The 25,877-nt window shown below is 40.6% G+C and overlaps 1 long non-coding RNA gene across 1 annotated transcript in view; it reads left to right on the forward strand.

The window, feature by feature from the left end:
* The window catches only part of Gm31706, a 96,328-nt gene extending 75,343 nt beyond the window's left edge, over positions 1 to 20,985 (forward strand). Inside the window, exons 3-4 of the long non-coding RNA XR_386198.2 lie at positions 8,153 to 8,358; positions 20,825 to 20,985. This is a non-coding gene — a long non-coding RNA (predicted gene, 31706). The remainder of the gene's footprint in view (positions 1 to 8,152; positions 8,359 to 20,824) is intronic.
* Positions 20,986 to 25,877: the final 4,892 nt, after the last annotated feature.

Consider the following 25,877-nt stretch of genomic DNA (forward strand, 5'->3'; position numbering starts at 1 on the left):
GAGGAACCTCCAGATTGATTTCCAGAGTGATTATACCAGTTTGCAGTCCCACCAGCAATGGAGGAGTGTTTGTCTTTCTCCACACCCTCTCCAACATGTATTGTCACCTGAAGTTTTGATCTTAGTCATTCTGATTGGTATAAGGTGGAATCTCAGGGTTGTTTTGATTTGCATTTCTCTGACTCAGGACTTTGAACATTTCTTTATGTGCTTTTCAGCCATTCGTGACTCCTCAGTTGTGAATTCTTGGTTTAGTTCTATACCCTATTATTTGATTGGGTTGTTTGGTTTTTTAGTGATTAACTTCTTGAGTTCTTTATATATTTTGGAAATTGGCCCTGTATTGGATGTGGGGTTAGTGAAGATATTTTTCCTAGTCTGAAGCCAATGTCCTTTGGCTTTCAGAAACTTTCCAGTTTCATGAGGTTCCATTTATCAATTCTTGATCTTAGAGCATGAGTCATTGGAGTTCTGTTTATGAAATTTCCCCTGTGCCAATGAGTTCAAGGCTCTTTCCCACTTTTTCTTCTATTAGATTCAAAGTATTGGGTTTATGTTGAGGTACTTGTTCTACTTTGATTTGAACTGTGTGCAAGGTGATAAATATGGGTCTATTTTCATTTTCCTACATACAGACAACCAGTTCAACCAGCACCACTTATGGAAGATGTTTTCTTTTTTCCATTGTATACTTTTGGCTTCTTCGTTAAAGATCAATGTCTGTAAGTGTGTGGTTTTATTTCTGGGTCTTCAATTCTATTCATTGATTAACGTGCCTGCCTCTGTACCAGTACCATGCAGTTTTTATCACTATTGCTCTGTAACTTCAAGTCTCTCAAGAAAGAAATTGAAGCAGATCTCAGAAAATGGAAAGATCGCCCATGCTCATGGATTGGCAGAATTAACGTAGAAAAATGACCTTCCTGCCAAAGGCAATCTGTAGATTCAATGCAATCCCCATCAAAATCTCAACACAGTTCTTCAAAGACATGGAAAAAGCAATTCTCAAATTCAAAAAACCCAGAATAGTGAAAACAATTCTTAACAATAAAAGAATGACCAGGGGAATCACCATCCCTGACCTCAAGCTTTACTACAGATCAATAATGATAAACTAGTTTTTAAAAATCAATATGTACTCGCTGATAAGTGGATATTAGCCCAGAAACTTAGGATACCCAAGATAAAAGATATAATTTGCTAAAAACATTAAACTCAAGAGAATGAAGACCAAAGTGTGGACACTTTGCCCCTTCTTAGATTAGGAAACAAAACACCCATGGAAGGAGTTACAGAGACAAAATCTGGAAGTGTGACGAAAGGATGGACCATCTAGTGATTGCCATATCCAGAGATCCATCCCATGATCAGCTTCCAAACGCTGACACCATTGTATACACTAGCAAGATTTTGCTGAAAGGACCCAGATATAGCTGTCTCTTGTGAGACTATGCCAGGGCCTAGCAAACACAGAAGTGGATGCTCACAGTCAGCTATTGAATGGACCACAGGGCCCCCATTGGAGGAACTAGAGAAAGCACCCAAGGAACTAAAGGGAACTGCAACACTATAGGTGGAACAACAATATGAACTAAGCAGTACCCCGGAGCTCTTGTCTCTAGCTGCATATGTATCAAAAGATGGCCTAGTCGGCCATCACTGCAAAGAGAGGCCCATTGGACTTGCAAACTTTATATGCCCCAGTACAGGGGAATGCCAGGGCCAAAAAGGGGGAGTGGGTGGGTAGGGGAGTGGGGGGTGGTATGGGGGGACTTTTGGTATAGCATTGGAAATGTAAATGAGCTAAATACCTAATAAAAAATGGAAAAAAATCTAAATTTGAACCGTTAACAGTCTGAGGGACTAAGTTGTAATCATCACCATTATCTGTTAGGCACTTGCTGAGGACCAGGCATACTATGATCACCACATTTCTTTGTAGAAAGGGGCAATCATCTTCATTTTACAGATGGGGAAGCTGAGTTTTAAAGAAAGCACTTTACTTGCCAAAAATTACATTTGAAGGATGGAGTCAGGATTTGACCCCAGACCTGTGTGAGTGTACCTGCTGTCCTTTTGGCTTCTGCACTATGTAGCATGTGAAATTTGAGCACACTTAATCTTCCTCGTCATGGTGGGCCTGGGTCATCATACTGGAAAGAAGGAAGCAACACAGTGATAAGAGTATTACTGCAGAAAAATAATAAAGGTGAATGAAAAGGGGCCTGGCGATCATCTTGGTTTCTCATTTTCCCTTGCTTAAGGTTGCCATCAGGATTCTGGGTAATGAGCTAAGTTTTAATAACAACTTACACAAGAGATAAATGTTTATGTCTCCTTCATACCCATTCATACATAATGGAGAGAAGATTCATACACACTCTCAGCTTAAAACTGGATTTATCTGTGAATTCTCACCTCCATACAGTTATGTTCCTGCCACCAATCTAGAGCACACATGTGGCATCAAACATTATTCATGAATGTATAGTTCATAGAGCTCCACTCTCATACTATGCTTCAGGGAGTGGGGCATATGGGGAATGAATTAAGAGACCAAAGAGTCATCAGAAAGGTATGTGTTTGACCAGGTTTCTTGCTCTCAGTTAATTTTCCTTTGCATAATGGCAGATTCTGTAGGCATTCTTGGACTAAGCATATATCCAAATTTCTACACCAACAGCACTAGGCTGAGACTTCTGCCTTGGGCTGTGATCAAATTTTCTTTGATCGTGCCAGGTGTGTGAAATGAAGTGTTATTGATTTGAATCCACATCTGCTTGGAAACTGCTTCTGGAAAATCCAAGACTAAGCATTTCCTATTTTGCAACCGCAAGCGTGGTATCTTCCCACTCAATTTCTGCAAATATTTGACATCTACTATATATTAAATATTTGAATTCAGTCAAGCAAAATGTGTGCCCCTGGGAAACCTAATATCTGCTGAATTGTCAAATCCAGGGATTTTACCAAGCAAGGGGAACACAGATGAAATTAAACTAACTTGGGAGCAACAGTCAGGCTGCCTCTCAAGGATAATCCTCTATGTCTAAATTATATATGTGTTACTTTCTCTCATTTGCACAACCAATTACAGGGAAGTTTCTTATTGTGAGATGCAATAATTTGATATAATTGGAACAGCTTCAGCATTTTTGAAGGTGGTTTCCCTGGCAGAACAAAGTCTTGGGGAAAACAAATTATGTTGATTTACTAGCAATTCTGCAAATGAGTTGTCTGGGGGACTCAGGAGGAGTCTTTTATGGAGTACAAAGAAACTGCTCACTATTTGACATTTTAAATTGCTTGCCTGGAATATGCAAAACTGCAGCTATATAATTGCATGTTCTAATTGCATGTTGTCGCTTCCAAGGCCACCAATTTGCACTTGGATTTGGAGACATTCTGTGTGCTAATCAAGAGAGAAATGATACTCATTTTTCCTCAAGTTATAGAGGGCAGAACCAGGCTGTGAACATCCAGGGGAAGCCAAGATTGTAAGTCTGTAGTAAATTCCTATTCAAGATCCACTTTGATAACGCCACAGTTTTACTGAAAGTAGCTTTATGGGAAGGCAGTCACTATGTGGGTAGCATGAGGACAGATGACATTTGACAACATAAAAATCACCTTGTATAATAAACTGAGGGTTAGTTGGGCTTTAGAGACAATCGGAGAAGCCTGCTGTTCACCCTGTCAGGAGGAGAGACAGCGCAAAGGAAGGGGCTGGATAAAGGCCAAGGGAGAAAAGATCTTAAACACTAGACAATAGGCTCATGTCAGATATGCAGCTTAGAAAGTCTCCTTGAATCTTTACACTAATGGTGTAACCCTGGGTCCAGGAAAACCATGTTTTTCCAGGTAGAAAGAAGAGGATCTGAATGTATGAATGTTTGATAGAAGACACAAATGATTGGGTCAAAATGTAGAGAACAACTGACCATGGAGTGCCCAGTACCAGTGGGGACATCCACAACATGACACTGAGCACTTAAGACTCAGGGAAAACTGCAGAAGAAGAGCAGAAATATTGTAAGAACCAGAGGACTGGGAAATCCTCAGTGAGATTGTGTCTCCTAGCAATGACAGGGAAGCTATACCCCTGATAGCTCAAATATAGGGCTGCCAAGCCAAGACTTGAACAATGACAACATCATGGAATGGGGTGTGACGTGGAAATTTCTGGTTTCTTTGGATACTGAGTCATGCCATATGATGGTTTCTGGAAACTGTCTTATGAGAGGATATTTTGCTGAGGTAGACCCATGGGAGGATGTTCTGCTGAGAACAGACATGTGGTGTTTTCCTGGAAGCTGCCAGGAAAAAGGATATGTGATGTTTTGCTAGAACAGATGCGTGAAAGCGCACATGATGTTTGGAAAGGGCAACCCAACAATGAACCACAGCATGTTAATAGTTCACCTTGCCACTCTTTGCTGGTCTTCACTGGGCTTTGCTGATGCTGGTCGTCACTGATGGATGCCGTGGCGTTGGTTTGCCTTGCCTTCTTCACTGATCACCATTTGTCATGAGTTTGTAGAAAGAAATGCACCAAAGAACTTTTGACGGTGTTCATATAACTTCTTGCCACTTCTACAGACTTGGGCTTATTGACACAGCCTTACAGCTTCTTCTGGATTGAACTGTCTTGCCAATTCATGAATGGTGTTTGTGAGTAGATTGATCTAGCACTGCTGATTCATGGGAACTGAACTACTGATATCTTGACAACAGTGATTAGAATTGCCCCCAAAGAACTATTTCTAAACAGGTCTACATCCTCCTTTGCCATACAAACATTTCCTTTCCACTACTTCTGGTGGGTGGTGGGATAGAAATGAGGTTAAAGCATTTAAGAACCCTTATTAAAGTAGATTTTGAAAAATAAAAGCCGCCAGGGATCTACTGGAATCATCAGGCTTCACTCTAGACAAAGGGCTATAGGCACATAATGACTGCTGAGAGGGATAATTGTTCTTTTCTGGGAATGAACTCCCCTGATTGATTATCCGGTATCAATGGTCATCCCTGAAGTCATATGCATACAAACAACATTAGACAGACTATACATGTTGGGTTTTTTGAACAATAATGGTCTTTAGTTTTATAGAACTTCTATATCCCATTACCTTTTGTACTGGCTAGTTTTGTGTCAATTTGACACAGCTGAAGTTATCACAGAGAAAGGAGCTTCAGTTGAGGAAATGCCTCCATGAGATCCAGCTGTGGGGCATTTTCTTAATTAGTGATCAAGGGGGAAAGGCCCCTTGTGGGTGGGCTGGTAGTCTTGGTTCTATAAGAGAGCAGGCTGAGCAAGCCAGTGGAGGCAAGACAGTAAAGAAACATCCCTCCATGGCCTCTGCATCAGCTCCTGCTTTCTGACCTGCTTGAGTTCCAGTCCTGACTTCCTTGGTGATGAACAGCAGTATGGAGTGTAAGCCGAATAAACCCTTTCCTCCCCAAACTGCTTCTTGGTCATGATATTTGTGCAGGAATAGATTCGCTGACTAAGACACCTTTCCTATTCAAAATATAGGTGGTCATCATTGTTTTTCTTAATTTTTCTGATACAGGTTTAGTCATATTATTCTCAAGGCCACTTTTATTATATTATTCTTAAGAAAATCTAGCCTTATGTTCTTAAATATACCTTACAAGTGGCACCTGCAATCCTTTTCATTTTTGTGCTCCTGTCTAAAATCATAAGATGATAGCTTTACCTTAAATTTTAAAATGAGATTTCAGTAAGTTATTACAAGGCAAGAGTCCCAAGAATCAGAACAGCAGGGTATAAAAATAGAGCAACTGTCAAAGCCAGATAAAAGTATCATTAAAAATGTTAAGTGATGAGAAAGTTTAAGATGGAGGAGGTGGAGGAGGAGGAGAGAGGATTAAGTGTGTAACAGGAAGGGGGCTGATTATTCAGGGAAATGGATTCAGGATTAGTGCTTAGGATAAATTAGGGAATTATAGCAAGAGTAATGTGTGTTGTAGGGAGAGGGGAATGCTAAGACTGTCTATGTTAGGTAATTACCATGGAGTGGAGTTTAAATGAAACTTCACATCTTCCATGCATTTAAGCTTTAACAGTTTAAACTTGAAAACCACTCAAGCCCCCCTCCTCTCGAAGTTTAACTGGGGGAGGAGGAGTGAAATAACCATGTTCTATAACTATAGGCCATAGCACATAAATACCCAGTGGATAGTCATCCCTGAAGATGAGCTGAAGTTCAAAGAATTGCAAATGACATGAGGTTCAGCAGTTGCAACCAACAGAATAATGGGGTTTGGTCCATGTTTTAAATTGTGTTAAAATACAAATGAATTTGCAACTTAATCATTTTAAGGATGTAGGTCCTTCTATTCAATACTGTCGTAATTTTTTCAGTCATCACCAGTTTTCATCTCCATAATCTTTCATCACGGGAAACTGACTAACACCATTAGCAAGTACTCAGGTTTTCATCCCCAAGTCTAGGACGGTTCCACTCAACTATCTGCTGCTAAGACTTTTGACTATTCTCAGTGTGTCATGAAAGCATAATCAGCAGATTTGTTTTAGTGACTGTGCTTCAATTACATGTCCCCTTCTAAACTCACTTTGAAACTTAATTGCATAGAAATATTGGGAAGTAACACCTTTAATGGGTGTTCTTTGTTGTTCTCATTGTCATCAAATTCAGTCCTCACTGTCCTCAGGAGGGGCATACTTCTTGTCTATCTAACTCCCTTATAAATTTTTTTTGTCCACTGATCTGAGCATTGTGCTGGATCTGCCTTCATTCTGAATAAAATTAAAGGAGTAAAATTAATTTTGTTGTAAAATCGGCTACCATTTTTGACACTCCATGAGAATCTTTGTACAGGTATATTTGTTGAAATTTAAACTAATGACCAGAATATTTTTGAATTGTTTACTGAGTCAGTAGCCAGCATTTACTGCTTGTCTGTCATATACTCTTAAGTTACTAGCTGTTGTCAGGTCTGATGGCTCTGCATATTGTTATTTGTTGTCTAGTAATAGAACTTAAGACACAGTGATCAATTTTTTTCTTGCTTATATTCAAGTTTAAATGTAGGTGAACTTACTTGTAGTGTTATTGGTAATGGCTAGGCTCAGATGGATACTGGCCCTTGCCTAGAATTGGCAGCTAGGTTGGTAGAACATCCTTGTATTCTTCAAGAAGCTACCTGAGAGTTTTCATATGGTGAATAAAATTACTCTTGCAGTTAGAAAAGGCAAGACATAACAGTCAGGCATGATTCATATAGCTGTGGTGTCAGGATTACTCAGTACTGTTTCAAAGCAAGTTACATGAAGTGTGTGTGTGTGTGTGTGTGTGTGTGTGTGTGTGTGTGTGTGTATGCTGTGTATGTGTGTTTGTCTGTCTGTCTGTATCTATTTGTGTGTCTCTCTCTGTATGTGCATGTATCTGTATCCATGTCTGTGTCTGTCTGTCAGTCTGTCTGTCTGTCTATCGCCCATGTGTGTATGGGTGTCTGTGTCTCTGTGTGTGTCTATGTGTATGTCTCTGTCTCCGTCTCCCTCTCCCTCCTCCCCCCTCTCTCTGTGTATGTGTGTGTGTGTATGTTAATGGAGACCGAACCTAAGATTTCCAGTTGTTGAGGAAGCACTCTATCTCTGAGCTATAGCTGATGCTTTTTGCCCTGATACCTTTCATGTCTTACTTTGAGTTACTATGATCCAATACTAGCCCCTGAGCCTTCTCTGTAGTCCAGGTGTGCTTGGAACTTTTCAGCCTCCCTACCTCAGTCTCCTAAATAGCTAGTGTTTTTGGCCACCACTAGGCCTGGCTGGCATGGAGTTAATAACCTATACAAAACTTATGCAACAGATAAAATGTGAGTTTTACTCTCCCTTTGATGTTATAAACATAACTCATTTCTTGGATTGTGACAGTCCACTTAACTTATCTACCAAGTGGTTTTAGTCTAAATGGACAGCCAGTCTGAATCCAAAGCAGGCCTCTACTAAAACACTTTCTCAGAATCCGTCCAGTTTTACTAGAAGCGTTGGTCTTCATGCCCTCAAATGAGGTTCTTCGTAAAGCTTGCCAGGGGTGGGGCACTGAATTATTGCTTCTGTATCAGGATCAAACAACTCTCTTCCATTCATATCTCACTGCCACAGAGAGTCTCCTGACCTCTTTAGAGACTGGAAGAAAGATGATGCCCTCTAGTGCTGTGGACAGTTCAGCCTGCAAGCCGTGATTCATCATTACGTTCTTCGTCGGCCCCTGAGAGGCTCCTTCATCATCATCCATCTTTTTCTAGAAGAGATCTTTAAATCCCACTTTGTTTAAGAAGAATAATGTTGCTGCCTTTTGTGGGAATGGGGTAAGAATTTTTTAAAGCATATTTTTTTCAAGGAAAGGAGATTTTAAACACAGATGTGTTATTTGTGAAATTCCCAGGGTTTCACAGTCACCCAGCTTCTTCAGATCATTTCTTGTGCGTGCTACAGAGGATGGTTACTGCTGCTACTGATTTCTCTTTGCTTCTCTCTGAGAACCCTAGATTTCTACGCTTGAACTTAAGTGTTCTCTGAACACTGCCTCTACCCATCGCTTTAGAATAAGAAGACAAGACTATGAACAGTCATGGGATTTTATTGCCTTGACATTAGTTCACCAATGAGCAGGTATCTTAAGTAATATAACGGCACTCAATCTGTAGCAATGTGAGGACTATTGTCTTTTTCTTTTCCTTGTAGGAAGAGGAAGGAAAAGCCAATTGCCTTTAGGGCTCCTGGTAGACATCTTTTTCAAGCCCCAGCTGTGCAGGGCATAGAGGCAGAGAAGCATGAGGGCGACTGAGCAGTGGGACAAGAAGTGGAGAGAAGACAGTGCCATCAGTCAAGCTTTACCACAGGATCCCGCTTTCCTGGATCAGCTTTTAGGGATATGAACCAATACATTCTCCTTTGACATAATTTAACATGAGTTCAGTTATATTGTGTCTCATCTAAAATGTGCTGCCTAATATATATCTGGACTCCAAAAGGAAGATGATATTCTGGGATTATAAAATCTATTGCAGGCTGCACTTGATGCCATGTATACTTTCAATGGAGGAGGATACTTTGAAAGGAGGGGTGAATATAACTCAGAGAGGAGAAGCTTCACCCCTTTTCTGTTGCTGGTAGAACCATGGGTAGGGAGGATCTTAACAGACGATTCCTGAGCTGCAGAAACTTTGCATGGGTACAGAACACACAGCTGTACAACTTGGTTTTTACTGCAAAGACCAATTTGAAGCTGAGGCAAATCTGCATTAGTTTGGCTTCCACACACAGAACCATTTGTATTATAGTTAATTTAATAGACATTTAAGGAGCACATAGTGTGTGCCAAATGTTTGACATAAAGAAAACAACAACAACAACAATATCCTTATACTAAAAATTTCAGAAAAAAGAAGGGAAAAGTACTGATGAGAGATCCATCTAAAGAGGATGGAAAGGCATCCTTACACATGATGCCAACAGTACAGTAAGTTGTACCTATAGTTTATAAAAGTGGGTCCTAAATGTTTATCCTTGGTTACCCCCCACACACATGAAAAATAGGAAAAATAAGAATAATCAAACCAACAAGTTTTTATTAAAGTCGAGTTAAGAAGTTGAAACTGGGGGGGCTGGTGAGATGGCTCAATGGTTAAGAGCGCCGACTGCTCTTCCAAAGGTCCTGAGTTCAAATCCCAGCAACCACATGGTGGCTCACAACCATCTGGAACAAAATCTGATGCTCTCTTCTGTAGTGTCTGAAGACAGCTACAGTGTACTTACATATAATAAATAAATAAATAAATAAATAAATAGATAGATAAATAAATAAATAAATATTTTAAAAAGTTGTATGTAAATGCATCTGATTTTACTTTGAGAAGTGAAAGCCCATCCACTTTAAGAATAAAGTCTCTATTATAACATTTCAGTAATAACTTGTCTAGGGCATGGTGGGAGGTGGGTTTTGGGGAGAGGTTATTTAGAATGTCAAATAAGCAGAGTGAAAACTATCGGGAGCTATGCAGAGACACAGAGGACTCATGTGGCAAAGCTTGCCCAGGGACCAGCATTATTGATGGGGACTTTAAGATGACAGCAAAGGAAGGGCTGGCAAGTGCCAGACTTGAAATAGCTAGCTTGGTTCAAATATTAAAAAGCTTTGAATGTTGTGCTAATGAGTTTAAATTTGATCCAATATGCAGTTGGAGCCACTGAGGCATTTTAACTTTGGGACATTTAGAAAGATAGATGGATAGAGAAGTAAGTCAGACTTGCTGATTGTTACATTGGCAATGGATGTAAAAGCAGAAAATACTTTGTAAATGACAATACTTCCATAAATTGATTATTCGTGGATACTGACTTAAGAATAAACCTCTCAAGAAATCTATTTGTCAGCAGAAGGACTTGGTTGTTGAGTCCTATAAAAATATGAATGTCAAACTTGGTTTTACAGGGTTAGACCAGTACTTGGCCTCTCTCTCTCTCTCTCTCTCTCTCTCTCTCTCTCTCTCTCTCTGTGTGTGTGTGTGTGTCTCATCCCTCCCTTCCTTCCTTTAGATCAATGCAAGTTTCTAGTATCTCTGGTTATTTCACTTACTTTGTATTTGGAAGAGGTGTGATGTACTACAATCTGACTGTTGGTAGATGCCAAACTCAGGAGAGTTTTAGGAGTCCAGGAGGCATCCAGTTGCTTGTTTACAAAACACCTGGGAAAGACAAAACACATAGAGTCCAGGACTCTTTAGTAGATATTTGGCCAGGAGAGTGTTGCTGGCTACATTTGCTTCATTCTAAATGAAACTAACATTAAAAGCTCTCAAGCTGCCTCAGGAATCCACCTCTCTATGTTGCTGTGCTGGGTTAACTGGAGACATTGGAGAGTAGAAAACAAGCTGGCTTTTGGTTGGTGGGAAGGCCATTTTTCTGGATTTTGTTGGCTATTTATGGGAGCTGATGTTCAGTCATGTGTGAATATTTGCCAAATACCATAATTTTCTCCATGAAGGCTCTACTGCTGGGTACTGGGGTGGGGCTATGGGAAAGAAAGGGAGGTAACTTCTCTTCTGGGCTAGCTTATGCCTAGCTTATGCCTTACTTCAAGAGCACCGCTTCCTTCTTTTCTTTAATGGGCCAAAGATCCCTTCCAAGGTTCAAAGGCTTTTTTTTTTTTTCCATTTTTTATTAGGTATTTAACTCATTTACATTTCCAATGCTATACCAAAAGTCCCCCATATCCACCCACCCCCACTCCCCTGCCCACCCACTCCCCCTTTTTGGCCCTGGTATTCCCCTGTACTGGGGCATATAAAGTTTGCAAGTCCAATGGGCCTCTCTTTCCAGTGATGGCCGACTAGGCCATCTTTTGATATATATGCAGCTAGAGTCAAGAGCTCCGGGGTACTGGTTAGCTCATAATGTTGTTCCACCTATAGGGTTGCAGATCCCTTTAGCTCCTTGGCTACTTTCTCTAGCTCCTCCATTGGGAGTCCTATGATCCATCCATTAGCTGACTGTGAGCATCCACTTCTGTGTTTGCTGGGCCCCGGCATAGTCTCACAAGAGACAGCTACATCTGCGTCCTTTCAATAAAATCTTGCTAGTGTATGCAATGGTGTCAGCGTTTGGATGCTGATTATGGGGTGGATCCCTGGCTATGGCAGTCTCTACATGGTCCATCCTTTCATCTCAGCTCCAAACTCCGTCTCTGTAACTCCTTCCATGGGTGTTTTGTTCCCAAATCTAAGGAGGGGCATAGTGTCCACACTTCAGTCTTCATTCTCCTTGAGTTTCATGTGTTTAGCAAATTATATCTTATATCTTGGGTATCCTAGGTTTGGGGCTAATATCCACTTATCAGTGAATACATATTGTGTGAGTTTCTTTGTGAATGTGTTACCTCACTCAGGATGATGCCCTCCAGGTCCATCCATTTGGCTAGGAATTTCATAAATTCATTCTTTTTAATAGCTGAGTAGTACTCCATTGTGTAGATGTACCACATTTTCTGTATCCATTCCTCTGTTGAGGGGCATCTAGGTTCTTTCCAGCTTCTGGCTATTATAAATAAGGCTGCTATGAACATAGTGGAGCATGTGTCCTTCTTACCTGTTGGGGCATCTTCTGGATATATGCCCAGGAGAGGTATTGCTGGATCCTCCGGTAGTACTATGTCCAGTTTTCTGAGGAACCGCCAGACTGATTTCCAGAGTGGTTGTACAAGCCTGCACCCCCACCAACAATGGAGGAGTGTTCCTCTTTCTCCACATCCTCGCCAGCAACTGCTGTCACCTGAATTTTTGATCTTAGCCATTCTGACTGGTGTGAGGTGGAATCTCAGGGTTGTTTTGATTTGCATTTCCCTGATGATTAAGGATGTTGAACATTTTTTCAAGTGCTTCTCTGCCATTCGGTATTCCTCAGGTGAGAATTCTTTGTTCAGTTCTGAGCCCCATTTTTTAATGGGGTTATTTGATTTTCTGAAGTCCACCTTCTTGAGTTCTTTATATATGTTGGATATTAGTCCCCTATCTGATTTAGGATAGGTAAAGATCCTTTCCCAATCTGTTGGTGGTCTTTTTGTCTTATTGACGGTGTCTTTTGCCTTGCAGAAACTTTGGAGTTTCATTAGGTCCCATTTGTCGATTCTCGATCTTACAGCACAAGCCATTGCTGTTCTGTTCAGGAATTTTTCCCCTGTGCCCATATCTTCAAGGCTTTTCCCCACTTTCTCCTCTATAAGTTTCAGTGTCTCTGGTTTTATGTGAAGTTCCTTGATCCACTTAGATTTGACCTTAGTACAAGGAGATAAGTATGGATCGATTCGCATTCTTCTACACGATAACAACCAGTTGTGCCAGCACCAATTGTTGAAAATGCTGTCTTTCTTCCACTGGATGGTTTTAGCTCCCTTGTCGAAGATCAAGTGACCATAGGTGTGTGGGTTCATTTCTGGATCTTCAATTCTATTCCATTGGTCTACTTGTCTGTCTCTATACCAGTACCATGCAGTTTTTATCACAATTGCTCTGTAGTAAAGCTTTAGGTCTGGCATGGTGATTCCGCCAGAACCTTTTCAACATAGTACTTGAAGTATTAGCCAGAGCAATTCGACAACAAAAGGAGATCAAGGGGATACAAATTGGAAAAGAGGAAGTCAAAATATCACTTTTTGCAGATGATATGATAGTATATATAAGTGACCCTAAAAATTCTACCAGAGAACTCCTAAACCTGATAAACAGCTTCGGTGAAGTAGCTGGATATAAAATAAACTCAAACAAGTCAATGGCCTTTCTCTATACAAAGAATAAACAGGCTGAGAAAGAAATTAGGGAAACAACACCCTTCTCAATAGTCACAAATAATATAAAATATCTTGGCGTGACTCTAACTAAGGAGGTGAAAGATCTGTATGATAAAAACTTCAAATCTCTGAAGAAAGAAATTAAAGAAGATCTCAGAAGATGGAAAGATCTCCCATGTTCATGGATTGGCAGGATCAACATTGTAAAAATGACTATCTTGCCAAAAGCAATCTACAGATTCAATGCAATCCCCATCAAAATTCCAACTCAATTCTTCAACGAATTGGAAGGAGCAATTTGCAAATTTGTCTGGAATAACAAAAAACCTAGGATAGCAAAAGGTTCAAAGGCTTTTTAGTCTATTCATTCTTGCTTTATTAATTATTCTCTGAAAATACCGGTACAGTGTGGCAAAATTGGGGATTCTATTTACCATATCTGTCAGGTGCAAAGTAGCTCTTATGACAAATTGCCATCCCCACCACTCCCTTCCATGGTATTATCTTTGTAGCTTTCTGAGTAAAATGTCTGCTAAAGGCAGACCTTCACACATACCCCCAACCAGGCTTTGGTTGGTCCTCCTTATCTTTCTAGGTCTGACAACTGACACAGTCTCCTGGAAAAGCAGGTTAACACTCCAATTGAGCCCACAGGCAGCTCTGCCCACAGAACTTTGAATCAACCATTGTTCCATGAGGGTTTTATAGAGTGATGGTTTTCAGACATCTGGAGAAAGGAGAATCCTGAGCAGGACCTAAAATTGAGTGAAGCAGCACTGGAATTGTAATTTAAGGTTCCCTTTACCTCCAAACTTGGTAGAAAAAGAAGAGACTGAAGCTGTAGGTGGGCACTTTACCCTGGCATTTGTCCTGGGAGGGAAGGAAGGGAAGGAAGGGAGGGAGGGAAGATATGTGGATAGAGAGGGGTAAGAATGGGGCCCTCTAAAAGATCACTTTTCTGGATTGCTAGTCTTAATTATGTAACATGGGTGAGGGTGGATATAGGGCTCATTGCTGTGTGGAATGTGATGGAGGGGGGTTACAGTTTGGAAGTCTATGGAACTGAGGTCATAGAATCCTACGTGCTACCTTGTGGATGCTAGGAACTGAACTCAGATCCTCCGCAGGAACAGAAAGTGCTTTTAACCATCAAGCCATCTCTCCAGCTCTCTTGACTAGGGCTTCTTTTGATTTTAGGAGATGATAACCAAAGGTTGGATGGGAGAAAGTATTCATTGCATCAACAAAAGAAATGTCTTTTACTTTCTTCCTTATCCTTAGCTTTTATTTTTCTGAAAAGTGACAGTCATAATTGCTACACCCTGCATGGCATGGTCCTGGAAACCTTACTGGGGCTACTAGAGAATGAAGAAAGGACAGACACACAAACACAAAGACAGAAAACTAGGATCAGGTAAGCTATGCTGGCTCTGATGGAAGCCAATTACTACACAACCTGAAAACTCATGGGGTTTATCTTACAAACCCAATAGAAAAATTGGGTTTATGGTATACACATGGACAAAAGGTGTGACAATAGCCTTTTGTATTTGGCCAAAATGGCTTCCCTTTTGCACTGTGGTGATGGGAAACTTTCCATGTTTCTACAACAAGCAAAACAGAATATTCTCTCCCAAAGTGCCTGTGTCTTCACACTGAAGATCACCCAATACTTTGGTAGCATTTTGCTAACACAGAAAGCCCTTTCCTAATTTGATGAGCTTGGAGAAAGGCAGTGATAATTTAAGTATGTGTGGTTTCTTTTTTCAGGAGCCTCTTGAAGGAACCTGGCCTTCATCAAGTGACCTTTCTACCATTTCATGCTTGTTACTTTAAGTTTAACAGCCAATTAAATTTGCATAGGAATGAGTCTACAGAGGGCTCTGGTTAAGAGAATAGAAATGCTATAGAACATTTAATAAGTTGTCAGTGTATAAATCACCAAAGTTCAGGCCCAGAAACTTGTTAAGTTTAGAAGAGAATCAGCAAGATTTTCTGAATTAAAGGACTCTCATACTTGAGTTGATAAAGGCAAAGCAACAGGGTTGCTTCTAACTCTGTTAGATGAAAGGGAAGCATTACATTGCAAAGAAGGGTCCTGTGACTTTCTAGGTAGCTTTACACAGTAAAGAAATACCATACTCTCATATTTAAATTTTTTATTTTATTTTGAAGTGTGTGTGTGTGTGTGTGTGTGTGTGTGTGTGTGTGTGTGTGTGAGTGTGTGCCTATAGAGTCCAAAGAGAGCATTGATTCTAGATCCAAGGTTACAGGCAACTGTGAGCTGCCCCACATGCTTTCTGGGAACTGAATGCAGGTCATCTGAAAGAGTAGCAGGAGTTCTTAACAGCTAAACCCTCAACCTGTCAGTTTCAACACAGATACACTTTCTTTGCTTTTAGCATGCAATGCATTCAACTTACTGTTGTTAAAATAGACACACAACCACCAGAAATCATGTATCTAGGATTGGTCAATAGTACTGAAACTGAATTGGCAACAAATAGTCTATAGTCTGTGTATGGAAACCAAAAGGTAAAATTCAGGGAAGCAAAGAATATCAGGTAAGCTCCAGCCCCTCTTCTCTGTTCTAACCTACCCCAACAGGGCTGGCTCCTTTTTAGCTCCTTGGTACCTCAGTCACATCTTGATACTTTTTCATTTTTTGTGCCTCGAGGTTATCTGCAAGACAAACCACCCTACTGTGGGAAAACTTCACTAGTTAAGAGCTAAGTCTACTGTTGTCTGGATAGCCTTCTGAGACTCAGCACAGTATAGAGGACTTCTGTCATTGATAGGGCTTCCTATTCTCTGACCTTGTGTGGGGAGTTCAATCTCCCTTACATACACACACACACACACACACACACACACACACACACACACACACACCTCTACCTTCAGAATGTCTCATAGCCTTAGTTACATTACAGGTTCAACTTCCTTTCTCCTGATAGCACCTGATTCCTGAAATGCTTCCCCATGCTAATGATGCGTTCTGGTACTCCAAGCCTTCAGCCAATGACCCATTTTTTTTATCCCCCTTTCACCCAAACCATATAAACCTTGGATCACCCCAAGTAAAGTTGATCTGCCTCCCTGCAGCTGGTCTCCGTGCAGTCTCCCGGCTTCCACCACCCCACCCCCAACATCCGTTGTCATTTCTGCTCTCTTTGTCCTCCTTGGTTGATATTGGTTGATGATCTCCAAGGGCAGGGAGGGTCACACCCTATCACACGGTTTCTTCTGGTCTTTATTAGTTGAACACTTCTCAATGAGGCACCTGGCTAAGAGACTACCACCACTTAAGAAGATGGCACCATCCCTAGGAAGGTAGTCTTACCTTAAACCATGCTAAAGATATAAGCAGAATAATTATCCCTTTAATGAGACATTGTACTTTTCCTTCCCAGAATTCCCACCCCAAGCCACCATGAGATTGGTTGGGTCTGCTTACTTTTCTGAATCCTGACTCCAATCCCACCCTCGGTCCTTTCTCATACGGCACAACTTTTCCTTTATATTTTCTCTGTTTCTCTTTGGATATTTGCTGGAACCTAAGCAGGCCTTTTCTGTTATTTGCATTTTCTTACTCATTTCCTAAAGCCTACGCCCTCCTTGTCATGTGGATGCTTGTAGCTGCTTTTGTTGCAGGCTTCACTCAAGCAACATAGTTTTTGTCCCCTTCTCCCTCCTACCATCATCCTTCAGGCAGCTGCCAAGATCGACAGCTTGCCTGTACTGAGGGCTTTTGCTTTTCAATGGTAATAAAGATTGTCTTCAAATTTCTATTTCAGTGTGCTCTCAAATTCTTTTATTAATAAGATTAAGTACCCCAAGAATGGACTCTAATTTTTCTGGTACTATCTGAAGACCATGAGGGGACTCCCCAAAATTTCTAGTAACAGCAGAGGACACTGAGATACTGTTCTTGAGACCACAGCATTTATTCAATGCCAGAGACACTGTGACAGGGTCTAAAAGAAGTGGGAGTTTCAACCCACTTGGAGAAGTAAAGAAACCTACTTTAAGGTATTTGGGATGGGGAAAAATAGGAAATGCCGTGTACTGTGAAGAAGTGTTGGTAAAACTTAGAGGATGTATGGTATGTGAATTTGGAAAAGAAATCTTAGGTATTCTCATTTTATGTCTATTGTGACAAATACAATAATAAAAACCAGCCTAGTTGGGTTAGTGGGGGCTTCACTTGACTTCCATGTCCAGGTACCAGTCCATAACTAGGCTCAGTGTTCAAACACTCAACCAGGAACAGAAGCAGACCATGAAGGAACACTGCTTACTGCCTCCTCACTCTGGCTCAGGTCAGCAGCTTTCTTAGATCACTGAGGCCCACCTGCCCAGGGAGGCTACCAACCACAGTTGAATGGAATCCCCTATATAAATTGTCCATCAAGAAAGTACGCCACAGCCATGTGTGGTGGTGCGCGCCTTTAATCCCAGCACTCTGGAGGCAGAGGCAGGTGGATTTCTGAGTTCGAGGCCAGCCTGGTCTACAGAGTGAGTTCCAGGACAGCCAGGGCTACCCAGAGAAACCCTGTCTCGGGGGAGAAAAAAAAAAAAAAAAAAAAAGAAAGAAAGAAAGAAAGAAAGAAAAAAAGGAAAAAAAAAAAAAAGAAAGAAAGTATGCCACAGTCATGATAGAGGACAGTCTGATAGAGCTGATCTCTTGACTACCCAGATATATCAAGGTGACAACCAAGGTTAGCCAACACAACTGCCTTCAATGGATGGAATAGCTATGTGCCTCAGCCCTTTGAAGTCTGAAGTCTCTAAGTTCCTATTTGTCTGTCATTCTACTGGAATCTAGATGTCTAGGGAGTTTGCTTTTAAAAACTCAGGTAGGCTGTTTCTTTCTCTTGTAGAAAGATCCCAGAATCAACTATGTGAAATGACTGCTCAGATAGAGAGGTAGAGAGAATTGCTCTGGCCTGGGGATTTAACATTTCTTTTCTGAGTACAAGGTGCAGGGGAGCCTGTCACAGACTCTTAAACATACTCAGAGCTGATGCTCTTTAGGATTTGTAAGTCTTCAGGAAATGCAGTCTGATTGGCCATAGCTCAGACTTAATAGGTGTGTGTGTTGGGGGGCAGGGGGGAGGGAGGCTGCACACATACTCTATTTTCTTGAACATCTCTCTTTTTCTCATAGCTTCCTATTTAAAATCTATTTAAAATGGTTTTGTAAGAAATGTCAACTCTGTTTCACATTGTCCCACCTTGACATTCTTTTATGTGATGAAGGTATGGATCTGTCTCTTAAAAGGAACTAGAAACAGCCTGGGACGGTTTAGGTCTTGAAACTGCATCTTTCTGACATTGGGGTTCTAAGCAGTAGGGCTGGTTATTAATTGCCCTGATACTAGCAGACTTTGGTGACTGGAGTAAGCAGTTCTGGTGCAGGGAACTAAGCAGAGACACAGTTGCAGCAAAAGCAAGGCCCATTTTTTAATAGATAGTATACTTCTGAGGGAGGGGGAGCTGGCTGGGACAGAGCAGGAATAGTGCAGACTACTCTGCAGTGTGTACTTCTATACACAACTTCCCTGCATTGCCATTCTCATTAGCATCTTAAATCTCCACACAGATGTGAACCCCAGGCCACCTTAGGACCCTCCACAGTGCTTGAGTTTGCACTAATGGGTGGATTTAGGCAGACTTGGCCAAGAACGTGGGACTAGTCTTCAACTTTGTCAACTGTTTATTTTCTCATATGCTATTTCCAAGCCTCTGTGCAAGGCTCTCTCAGGCCTGCTTCTATGCCCCATGCTCCCACTTTAGGCTGATATTACATGCTCTTAAGCAGTAATAAGGAGAGTAGATTTTATTTTGGGGAAGAAGGTGGTAACTTTTATTTTTAGGGAAGATGCTGATAAAAGGGGAAGATCAGAAAACTCACCTGGAAAAAGACAGAAACCACAAGACCAACAAAAACAGCAAAGATGCAACTCAGATCCCCTTTTCTCCAGCTCTCTTAGCCACAGTAGAATCACCTTGCGTGAATTTTTTACTTAGGGCTCCTGAGTTAAACACATAATGATTGTCTTATCATCTTAACTCTGTAAGTTTTCATCAAGAACATTTTGACATGAGGAAATGCATTCTGACCTTCTGTGTCTTTCATGATACGAAACAGAAATCTGGGGAATTAAAAGTTGTACATCTGGGTTGACAAGATGGCTCCGTGGCTAGAGGTGCTTGTGACTAAGCCCTGTGATCTGACTGTGATTCCCAGCTCCCATGTAGCTGAAGGAAGAGAACTGATGCACGGACTCTCCAGACATACACATGTGCACACACAGAAAATAAATAAATGTAATAAAGTTTTTAGTCATCTGTCTTTCATTTGACATGAGGGCTATCAAGTGCAGTTATCATTTTTGCGATTAGCACTGAGGAGAAGCCAGCTGGGGGATATTAAGACTTTCAGTGGAAGTGATCCCTGAGGGCTAAGATTGCCTTGTATATTCAGGTGCCATGCTTCAAATTGCCTTTGTGTGCTCTGATAAGGATGGAGAAGGTTAAGGGAGTATTTTAGATTAGGGAGCTAAATCCCAAATCACGTTAACTGAGGAATAGGCTGATCAAGGTTTTAGATCACATTTAATTTGCCTCCTCTCTGTAAGTTGGGGAATCTCTCTGGAAACTTTCCTGACATTCAATGCAAGAATTAAAGACACTTGGGTTCATACTGATGTTGATAATGATGGGCGGTCATCTAGTGGTCGTCATATAAACACAGTGGCAGTGGTCAACTCCACATAGACTATCCAGGGACCTCCAAAACAAAATGCAAAATATAATGGGTGGTAGCTAGGTTGGATCAAAACATCCTCTCCAGGGAAGCTCCTACAGAGCACCATTTCTTTTCCCCTTGTAAACATTTTAATTTGCTGGGTAATTAGACCCTTATGCATATTCTTCAATCTTATACATCTATTTATAACTTATTAAACCTTGGGCGAAATGGGCTTCTGAGAAAGCAGCATCCCTTTTCTGAGAAATGCTCACTCAGAAGAAGGCACAGGGGAAGGGGATGGGGGTGAGGACATAGCCAGGGTTATGGCTGTTGCTGTGTCCAGCAGCCACACTTTCTAAGTGTATTGTCACTTGTTCTAATTGACTATTGACTACTTGATCTATTGCTGTTGGCTGTCTGAATTCTTCATTTACTGGAGCACAAGAATTGAGGCTACTGCCAGGATTGAGACAGGAGGAAACTGGAGATCTTCCCATAATAACCCCAAAGCTTTTTTGAGACTCAAGGCCATGCAGGCATTTTGTAGAATTTTAAGTGAAAATAATAAAATGTATTGGAAGAATGATATAAACTCAGGAACCAGCGCTTCCATGTAGATGGCCTACCTTACTATTTTTTTTCTTTCTTTCCTCTCTTATTCCCCAGTGTATAGTTATAGTTTATAAAACACTGGAGGGGAGAAATCAGCTCTATTTTCTCCTTTCCCCTGCAGCTCCTGATGGTGGAATAAAGATGTCCCTGGCTGCTTATGATTCAAAGCCAATTCAAAACATTGTTTCCCCTCGACGATGATGATAGACACAGGGCAAATGTTCATTTTATGCCTGCTGATGGGAATTAAGATTGATTAACTCTGCTTAATAAGGAGCCTGGAGAGCCGAAGGCCTTTTCCCTAGTGTTTGATATGGAAGGTCTGTCTGCCTTCTGCATTTGGAGAAATCACCCCGCTACTGGACAAACATTCCGAGACATGTGGTAAAGTATAATTCTTTGCCCCAAAAACTATACCAAGGAAAGTTCCATGGTTCTAATTAAACCTTTTTTGAAATTTAAATGGAAGCAAATTGAATACAAGGTCATGACAAGACTTGCAGATGTCTTACCTTATGGGGCTCATTTTCACCTGAATGTTGAGCCAATATTCTCAAAAAAAAAAAAAAAAAAAAAAAAAAAAAGTGAAGTAGAGGGTGCTGCATTGGTATCCTACTGTTATCCTGAAGTTCTGTTTATATTTTTCCTGGCGGGTGACATTTGGTGTGGCCTATAGTCACTGCTGTCAGCAAGATTCCCTGTAGTAGCAGGGTATCCCTCTGACTTTTTCTGACTATAAGATATTCTATCCCCCAAAAGCTGACAGTAGAAAACTTCAGCTGAATAACCAGTGCGGGTGGTAGAGTTGGAAGGGTATGACAGGCTGACATTCTCTAGAATTTCTACAGTAACCTTTCAAACTGTCACGCTTTGGGCAATGTTCAGGCTGAAGTAAAACATTTAGGAAAATGACAGAAGCTTTGTCTAAAGCAGAAAAGCTTGAGGTTGGGACTGGCAGGCAGTTTAAAAGGTTTACCCACAAAGAAGTGCTTTGGTGAATTATGTGTGCATCCATCAGCAGCCGATGCCCATGACTGAAATGTGGAGAAATCAGTTTGTTTCTGTTGAGAAAACCCTCTCACTCCAGGTTTTAAAAATTAAGCCAGGAAACAAAAAGTGCTGATTTTTTTTTTCAAGAGCAAGACTTGGTTTAATGGTTAGATTGCAAATCCAGAGAAAGATATAAATCAATAGATAGATAGATAGATAGATAGATAGATAGATAGATAGAGTATTGCCTTGGGTGACATTAAATGCAATGTGTTTGAAATTAATTAGCTGGATGCTGAAATCACTCTGAAATCATGATACGTAGAGATGCTTATAGAGAAGTGACAGAGAAAAGCAGCTGGGTAAGTATAGAGAAGGAGCTGGGACAATGACATCGGCAGCACTCTAACTTGAGCACCCCCGCGTCCCCCTTTCATTTTCTGGAGCTCTGTCTGAATGCTGGGCAGGAAGACTATATTGGAAAATCTTCTGAGAGGTTCTGGACTGGTTGACTACTAAGTGGAAAGGCCTCAAGAATGCTGGTATGGGAAGATTAAAAGATCATGAGCGACATCATTGTACCAAGCAGAACTTCTCTGGAGATGATGAGAGTTTCAATGCATGGCAGCTCAGAGCGATCTGTAACTTTAATTTAAGGAGGTTCAATGTCCTCTTCTGGCACCTAATGGCACTTCAGGCTTGTGGTGCACAGGAATACAGGTGGAGAAACATTCCATACACATAAAAAAATAAACATTAAGGCTGAAAGCTTAAATTAGATGATTGATTATACAATCAAGGAGGAATAGGCACAGCATTCTAAATTCTGGGCTGAGAAAGTGCAGAATCTATTATGTGTCATAGACAATTCTCAAAACCAGGAATTTGCACCTTTGACAATGTACCCAAACCCCTTGGCCCTTGCTACAGAGCAATTAAATTGAATGTCTGCGAAGGGGGCCTAGGTATTGGCCTTTACACAATCTTCTTCAAGAGGAGGAGGGACTCACTCTATGTGGATCGTTTCTTCAATATAAGTCTTTGCTTTGAATCAGAGAATTCAAGCGCCTTTGAGTAAATGGGACAGGAGAGTTGGTTTTGGAAATGCATAGTCATATATCGCCTGCAGCATCTAGGGAAGACACTTGGCCAGAATCTAGTTATCAGTCAGTGAACAGCACCTACTGTCATTCATATCCATCAAGCTGGAGCCCCATTGTGTTGGATGGATAATGAACAGACTCTATTGGGGGGGAGGAGTTGCCCTTGAGCTTATATTCCTTGGTCACCACTCACGTAGGTTTCATGATTTGGGCTTTGCTTATGTGTTCTTTGGACCTCAGCTTTCTGCCCTCACAGATGGTGGCTGAGGAATTCAATTTGCAAATACTTAATGTGTTGTATTGAGAGTGCTTATTCCCTAGCTGTAAACCACTGTGAGCTCTTCTAATGAAGTTACAGGCGTGTTAATATATATGTTCCTCATTCAATTGCCTTAAGGCTTTGTCTCATTTTGTACTTGCCAAGAAAACTCCAGTAAATAAGAAAAGCTTGATCTCACTTTTATAGGATTGTCAAATTTAAAAAAAGAATATATCTTCGTATTTTCATGGGAAAAGACAAGGGATGACAACAGCACTAACATTTGGTTTCTGGGAATAGTTAACGAACATGATGGAGGTATGAGGTTAATCAAATTATTTTGAATTTTATTAATAGCCATAAGCAACATAAAAAAATCTGTAATATTTATATTTTAAAAGTATAGAAGTTTACATCCCCAGCACATAGCAGGGAACATAAGTAGAAGAGTTTAATTTTTTTAATGATTTTTCTTTAGTTGTTATTGTCACACAGTTATATCTGTGGTTGCTACTAGTAATTGTCTGTTCTTGCAATTAGATTCATGCCAGAAGGCTTCTCTAGAAAGCACTTTTATAAAAGCTGTTTCTTTTTGTTTCTTGAGATTATAATTACATTATTTCTCCCTTCTTTTTTCTCCCTCCAAACCTTCTCACATAATCCTCTTTGCTCTCTTTCAAATAGATAGCTTCTTTCTTCATTAAATGTTATTGCATACACATTTGTGTATGTATGTGTTTTCAGGGCTGGTCATTTTGTATTGGATAAGTAATCAGTGTGCTCTTACCTGAGGAATACTGTTTCTTCCACTCTCAGCCTTTCTTAGTTAGCGATTGTTCTGTAGATGAATCCATAGCGCCTGGTTTCCAAAGCTCTGCATTTTGATGGGTTGTGGTTTTCTGTAATGGTCTTCTGTTGCAGAAGGAAATTTCCTTAATGAGTCTAAGGACTACATTTATCTGTGGGTATAAGTACAAATATTTAGAATGTAGTTGGGCATTAGAAAAGTGATCATTGTGGGTTCTCTTTCAATATTCATGATTTCATTGGCCCTGAGTAGTTGTCTGGGTTTCCAATTCCAGGCATGATTTCTCTCTTATCAAATAGGACTGAAGTCCAATGAGAGATGTTTGCAGGGATTCTTTAACATGGTGATACTTGCAAGGTTATAGCTCCCACCTTAGTTAATGATAACCCTTGTCTTAGGGATAAACTTTTTATTCTTATAACTACAAGGAAATAGCTTTTGTTTTAGGACACTAGAGAATAAAAACTGCAAAAGAGAATTATAAGCCACTTCATTTCCATTGTAATACAAGGTATAAACTGTTACATTGTTCTCAGTAACCGAGTTTAAATTTGACATAATTAGTGTATCATTATCTTTATGGTGTTTAATACAGTTTAAGCACAAGTATGTAAGTGAGCCCTTCACTTGTGCAATCACTCTGCAATTACACAGTTTGTATTTTGTAGCTCAAACATACATATGTACAAAAGTACCTACTTTGATATTAGTTGCATCAACAAGATACTCAGAAAATACATCACATGCTTACTGAGTCCCTCTTACTTTTTTAATCAGTTTGACACAAACTAGAGTTATCTGAGAAGAGAAACCTCAGCTGAGAAAATGCCTCCACCAGATTTTCTGAAGACAACCCCACAATATATTTTCTTGGTGACAAGTTAATGTGAGTGGGCTCAGCACACAGGGGTTTGTAATACACCTGGACAAGTAGTCTTGGGTTGTATAAGATAGCAAGCTAAGCAAGCCACGAGGAGCAAGCCAGTAAGCAGCACTCCTCTGTGGTCTCTGCTCTCGCTCCTGTCTCTGGGTTCCTACTCTGTTCTCAAAGAGGACCTCCTTTCAATGATGGACTGTTGTTTACCACTCTGCTTGGTGGTGGGAACCAGGACAGTGGAGCTGATAAATGAAGCAGACTAAAGCTTCAAGTAATAGCTAACTTTATTCAGAGCCCTGGACAATTTATACTCTGAGGGTTAAGACAGGTCACCTGACTACAGTTCTCATGGGTTCAAGCTGTATACAATCAAGGACAAGCTACACATCGCAAAAAACATGTTTTATTCCATAAAAGCATGTAAACATTTAATTGAATAAGACCAGCAATCAATAATGAGTAGTCTGAAGAAATGAAAACACACTTCAAGAAAAAGTCTGTGTTCTGAAGAAACTGAGGTTGCAAGACTCTTGTTTTCTTGGTGTCTTCTAGGAAACACCCAGAATTCTCCTCACATGACTCCATTCTTACACCATGTTCCATTATGCTATTATGTGGAAGTGTAAGATGAAATAAACCCAGTTATCCTCAAGTTGCTTTTGGTCATTCTGTTTATCACAGCAGTGTTTGCTATTTATCACATGAAGACAGAAATAGGGCCGATCCAGATGGAGGAGAAGATGGGAAGGAACTTAGAGGATTAGGCGGAGGAGAAACCATAATCAGGATATATTGTGTGAGAAAATAATGTATTTTCTTTCTTTTTTTTTTTCCTTACCCTCAAGCCTTTGTTTTTTTCTTTCTCACTTCCACACAACAGAAATGGTGTGGTACAGAACTGAGGGGAAAAAATTGGCAGTCTTTGACTTTTTTTTTTAGTGGGGAAGGAGGACACAAAAGACAACAGAGTTGGGGCCTAAACCCTATGCCTTTTGCTGCTAGCATTCTCTCATGGAGCTACATCCCCAGTGTCTGCTGGATCTTTGATCAAGTCTCACCTGTGGCTTGGGGTAACACAGAAAAACAATTTCACTCCAGTCCCCAAGAATTAAATCTTTTTGGCATCGGACAACCAGT

The sequence above is a fragment of the Mus musculus genome, chromosome 18 (genome assembly GCF_000001635.26).
Source record: "Mus musculus strain C57BL/6J chromosome 18, GRCm38.p6 C57BL/6J".
Lineage (NCBI taxonomy): Eukaryota > Metazoa > Chordata > Mammalia > Rodentia > Muridae > Mus > Mus musculus.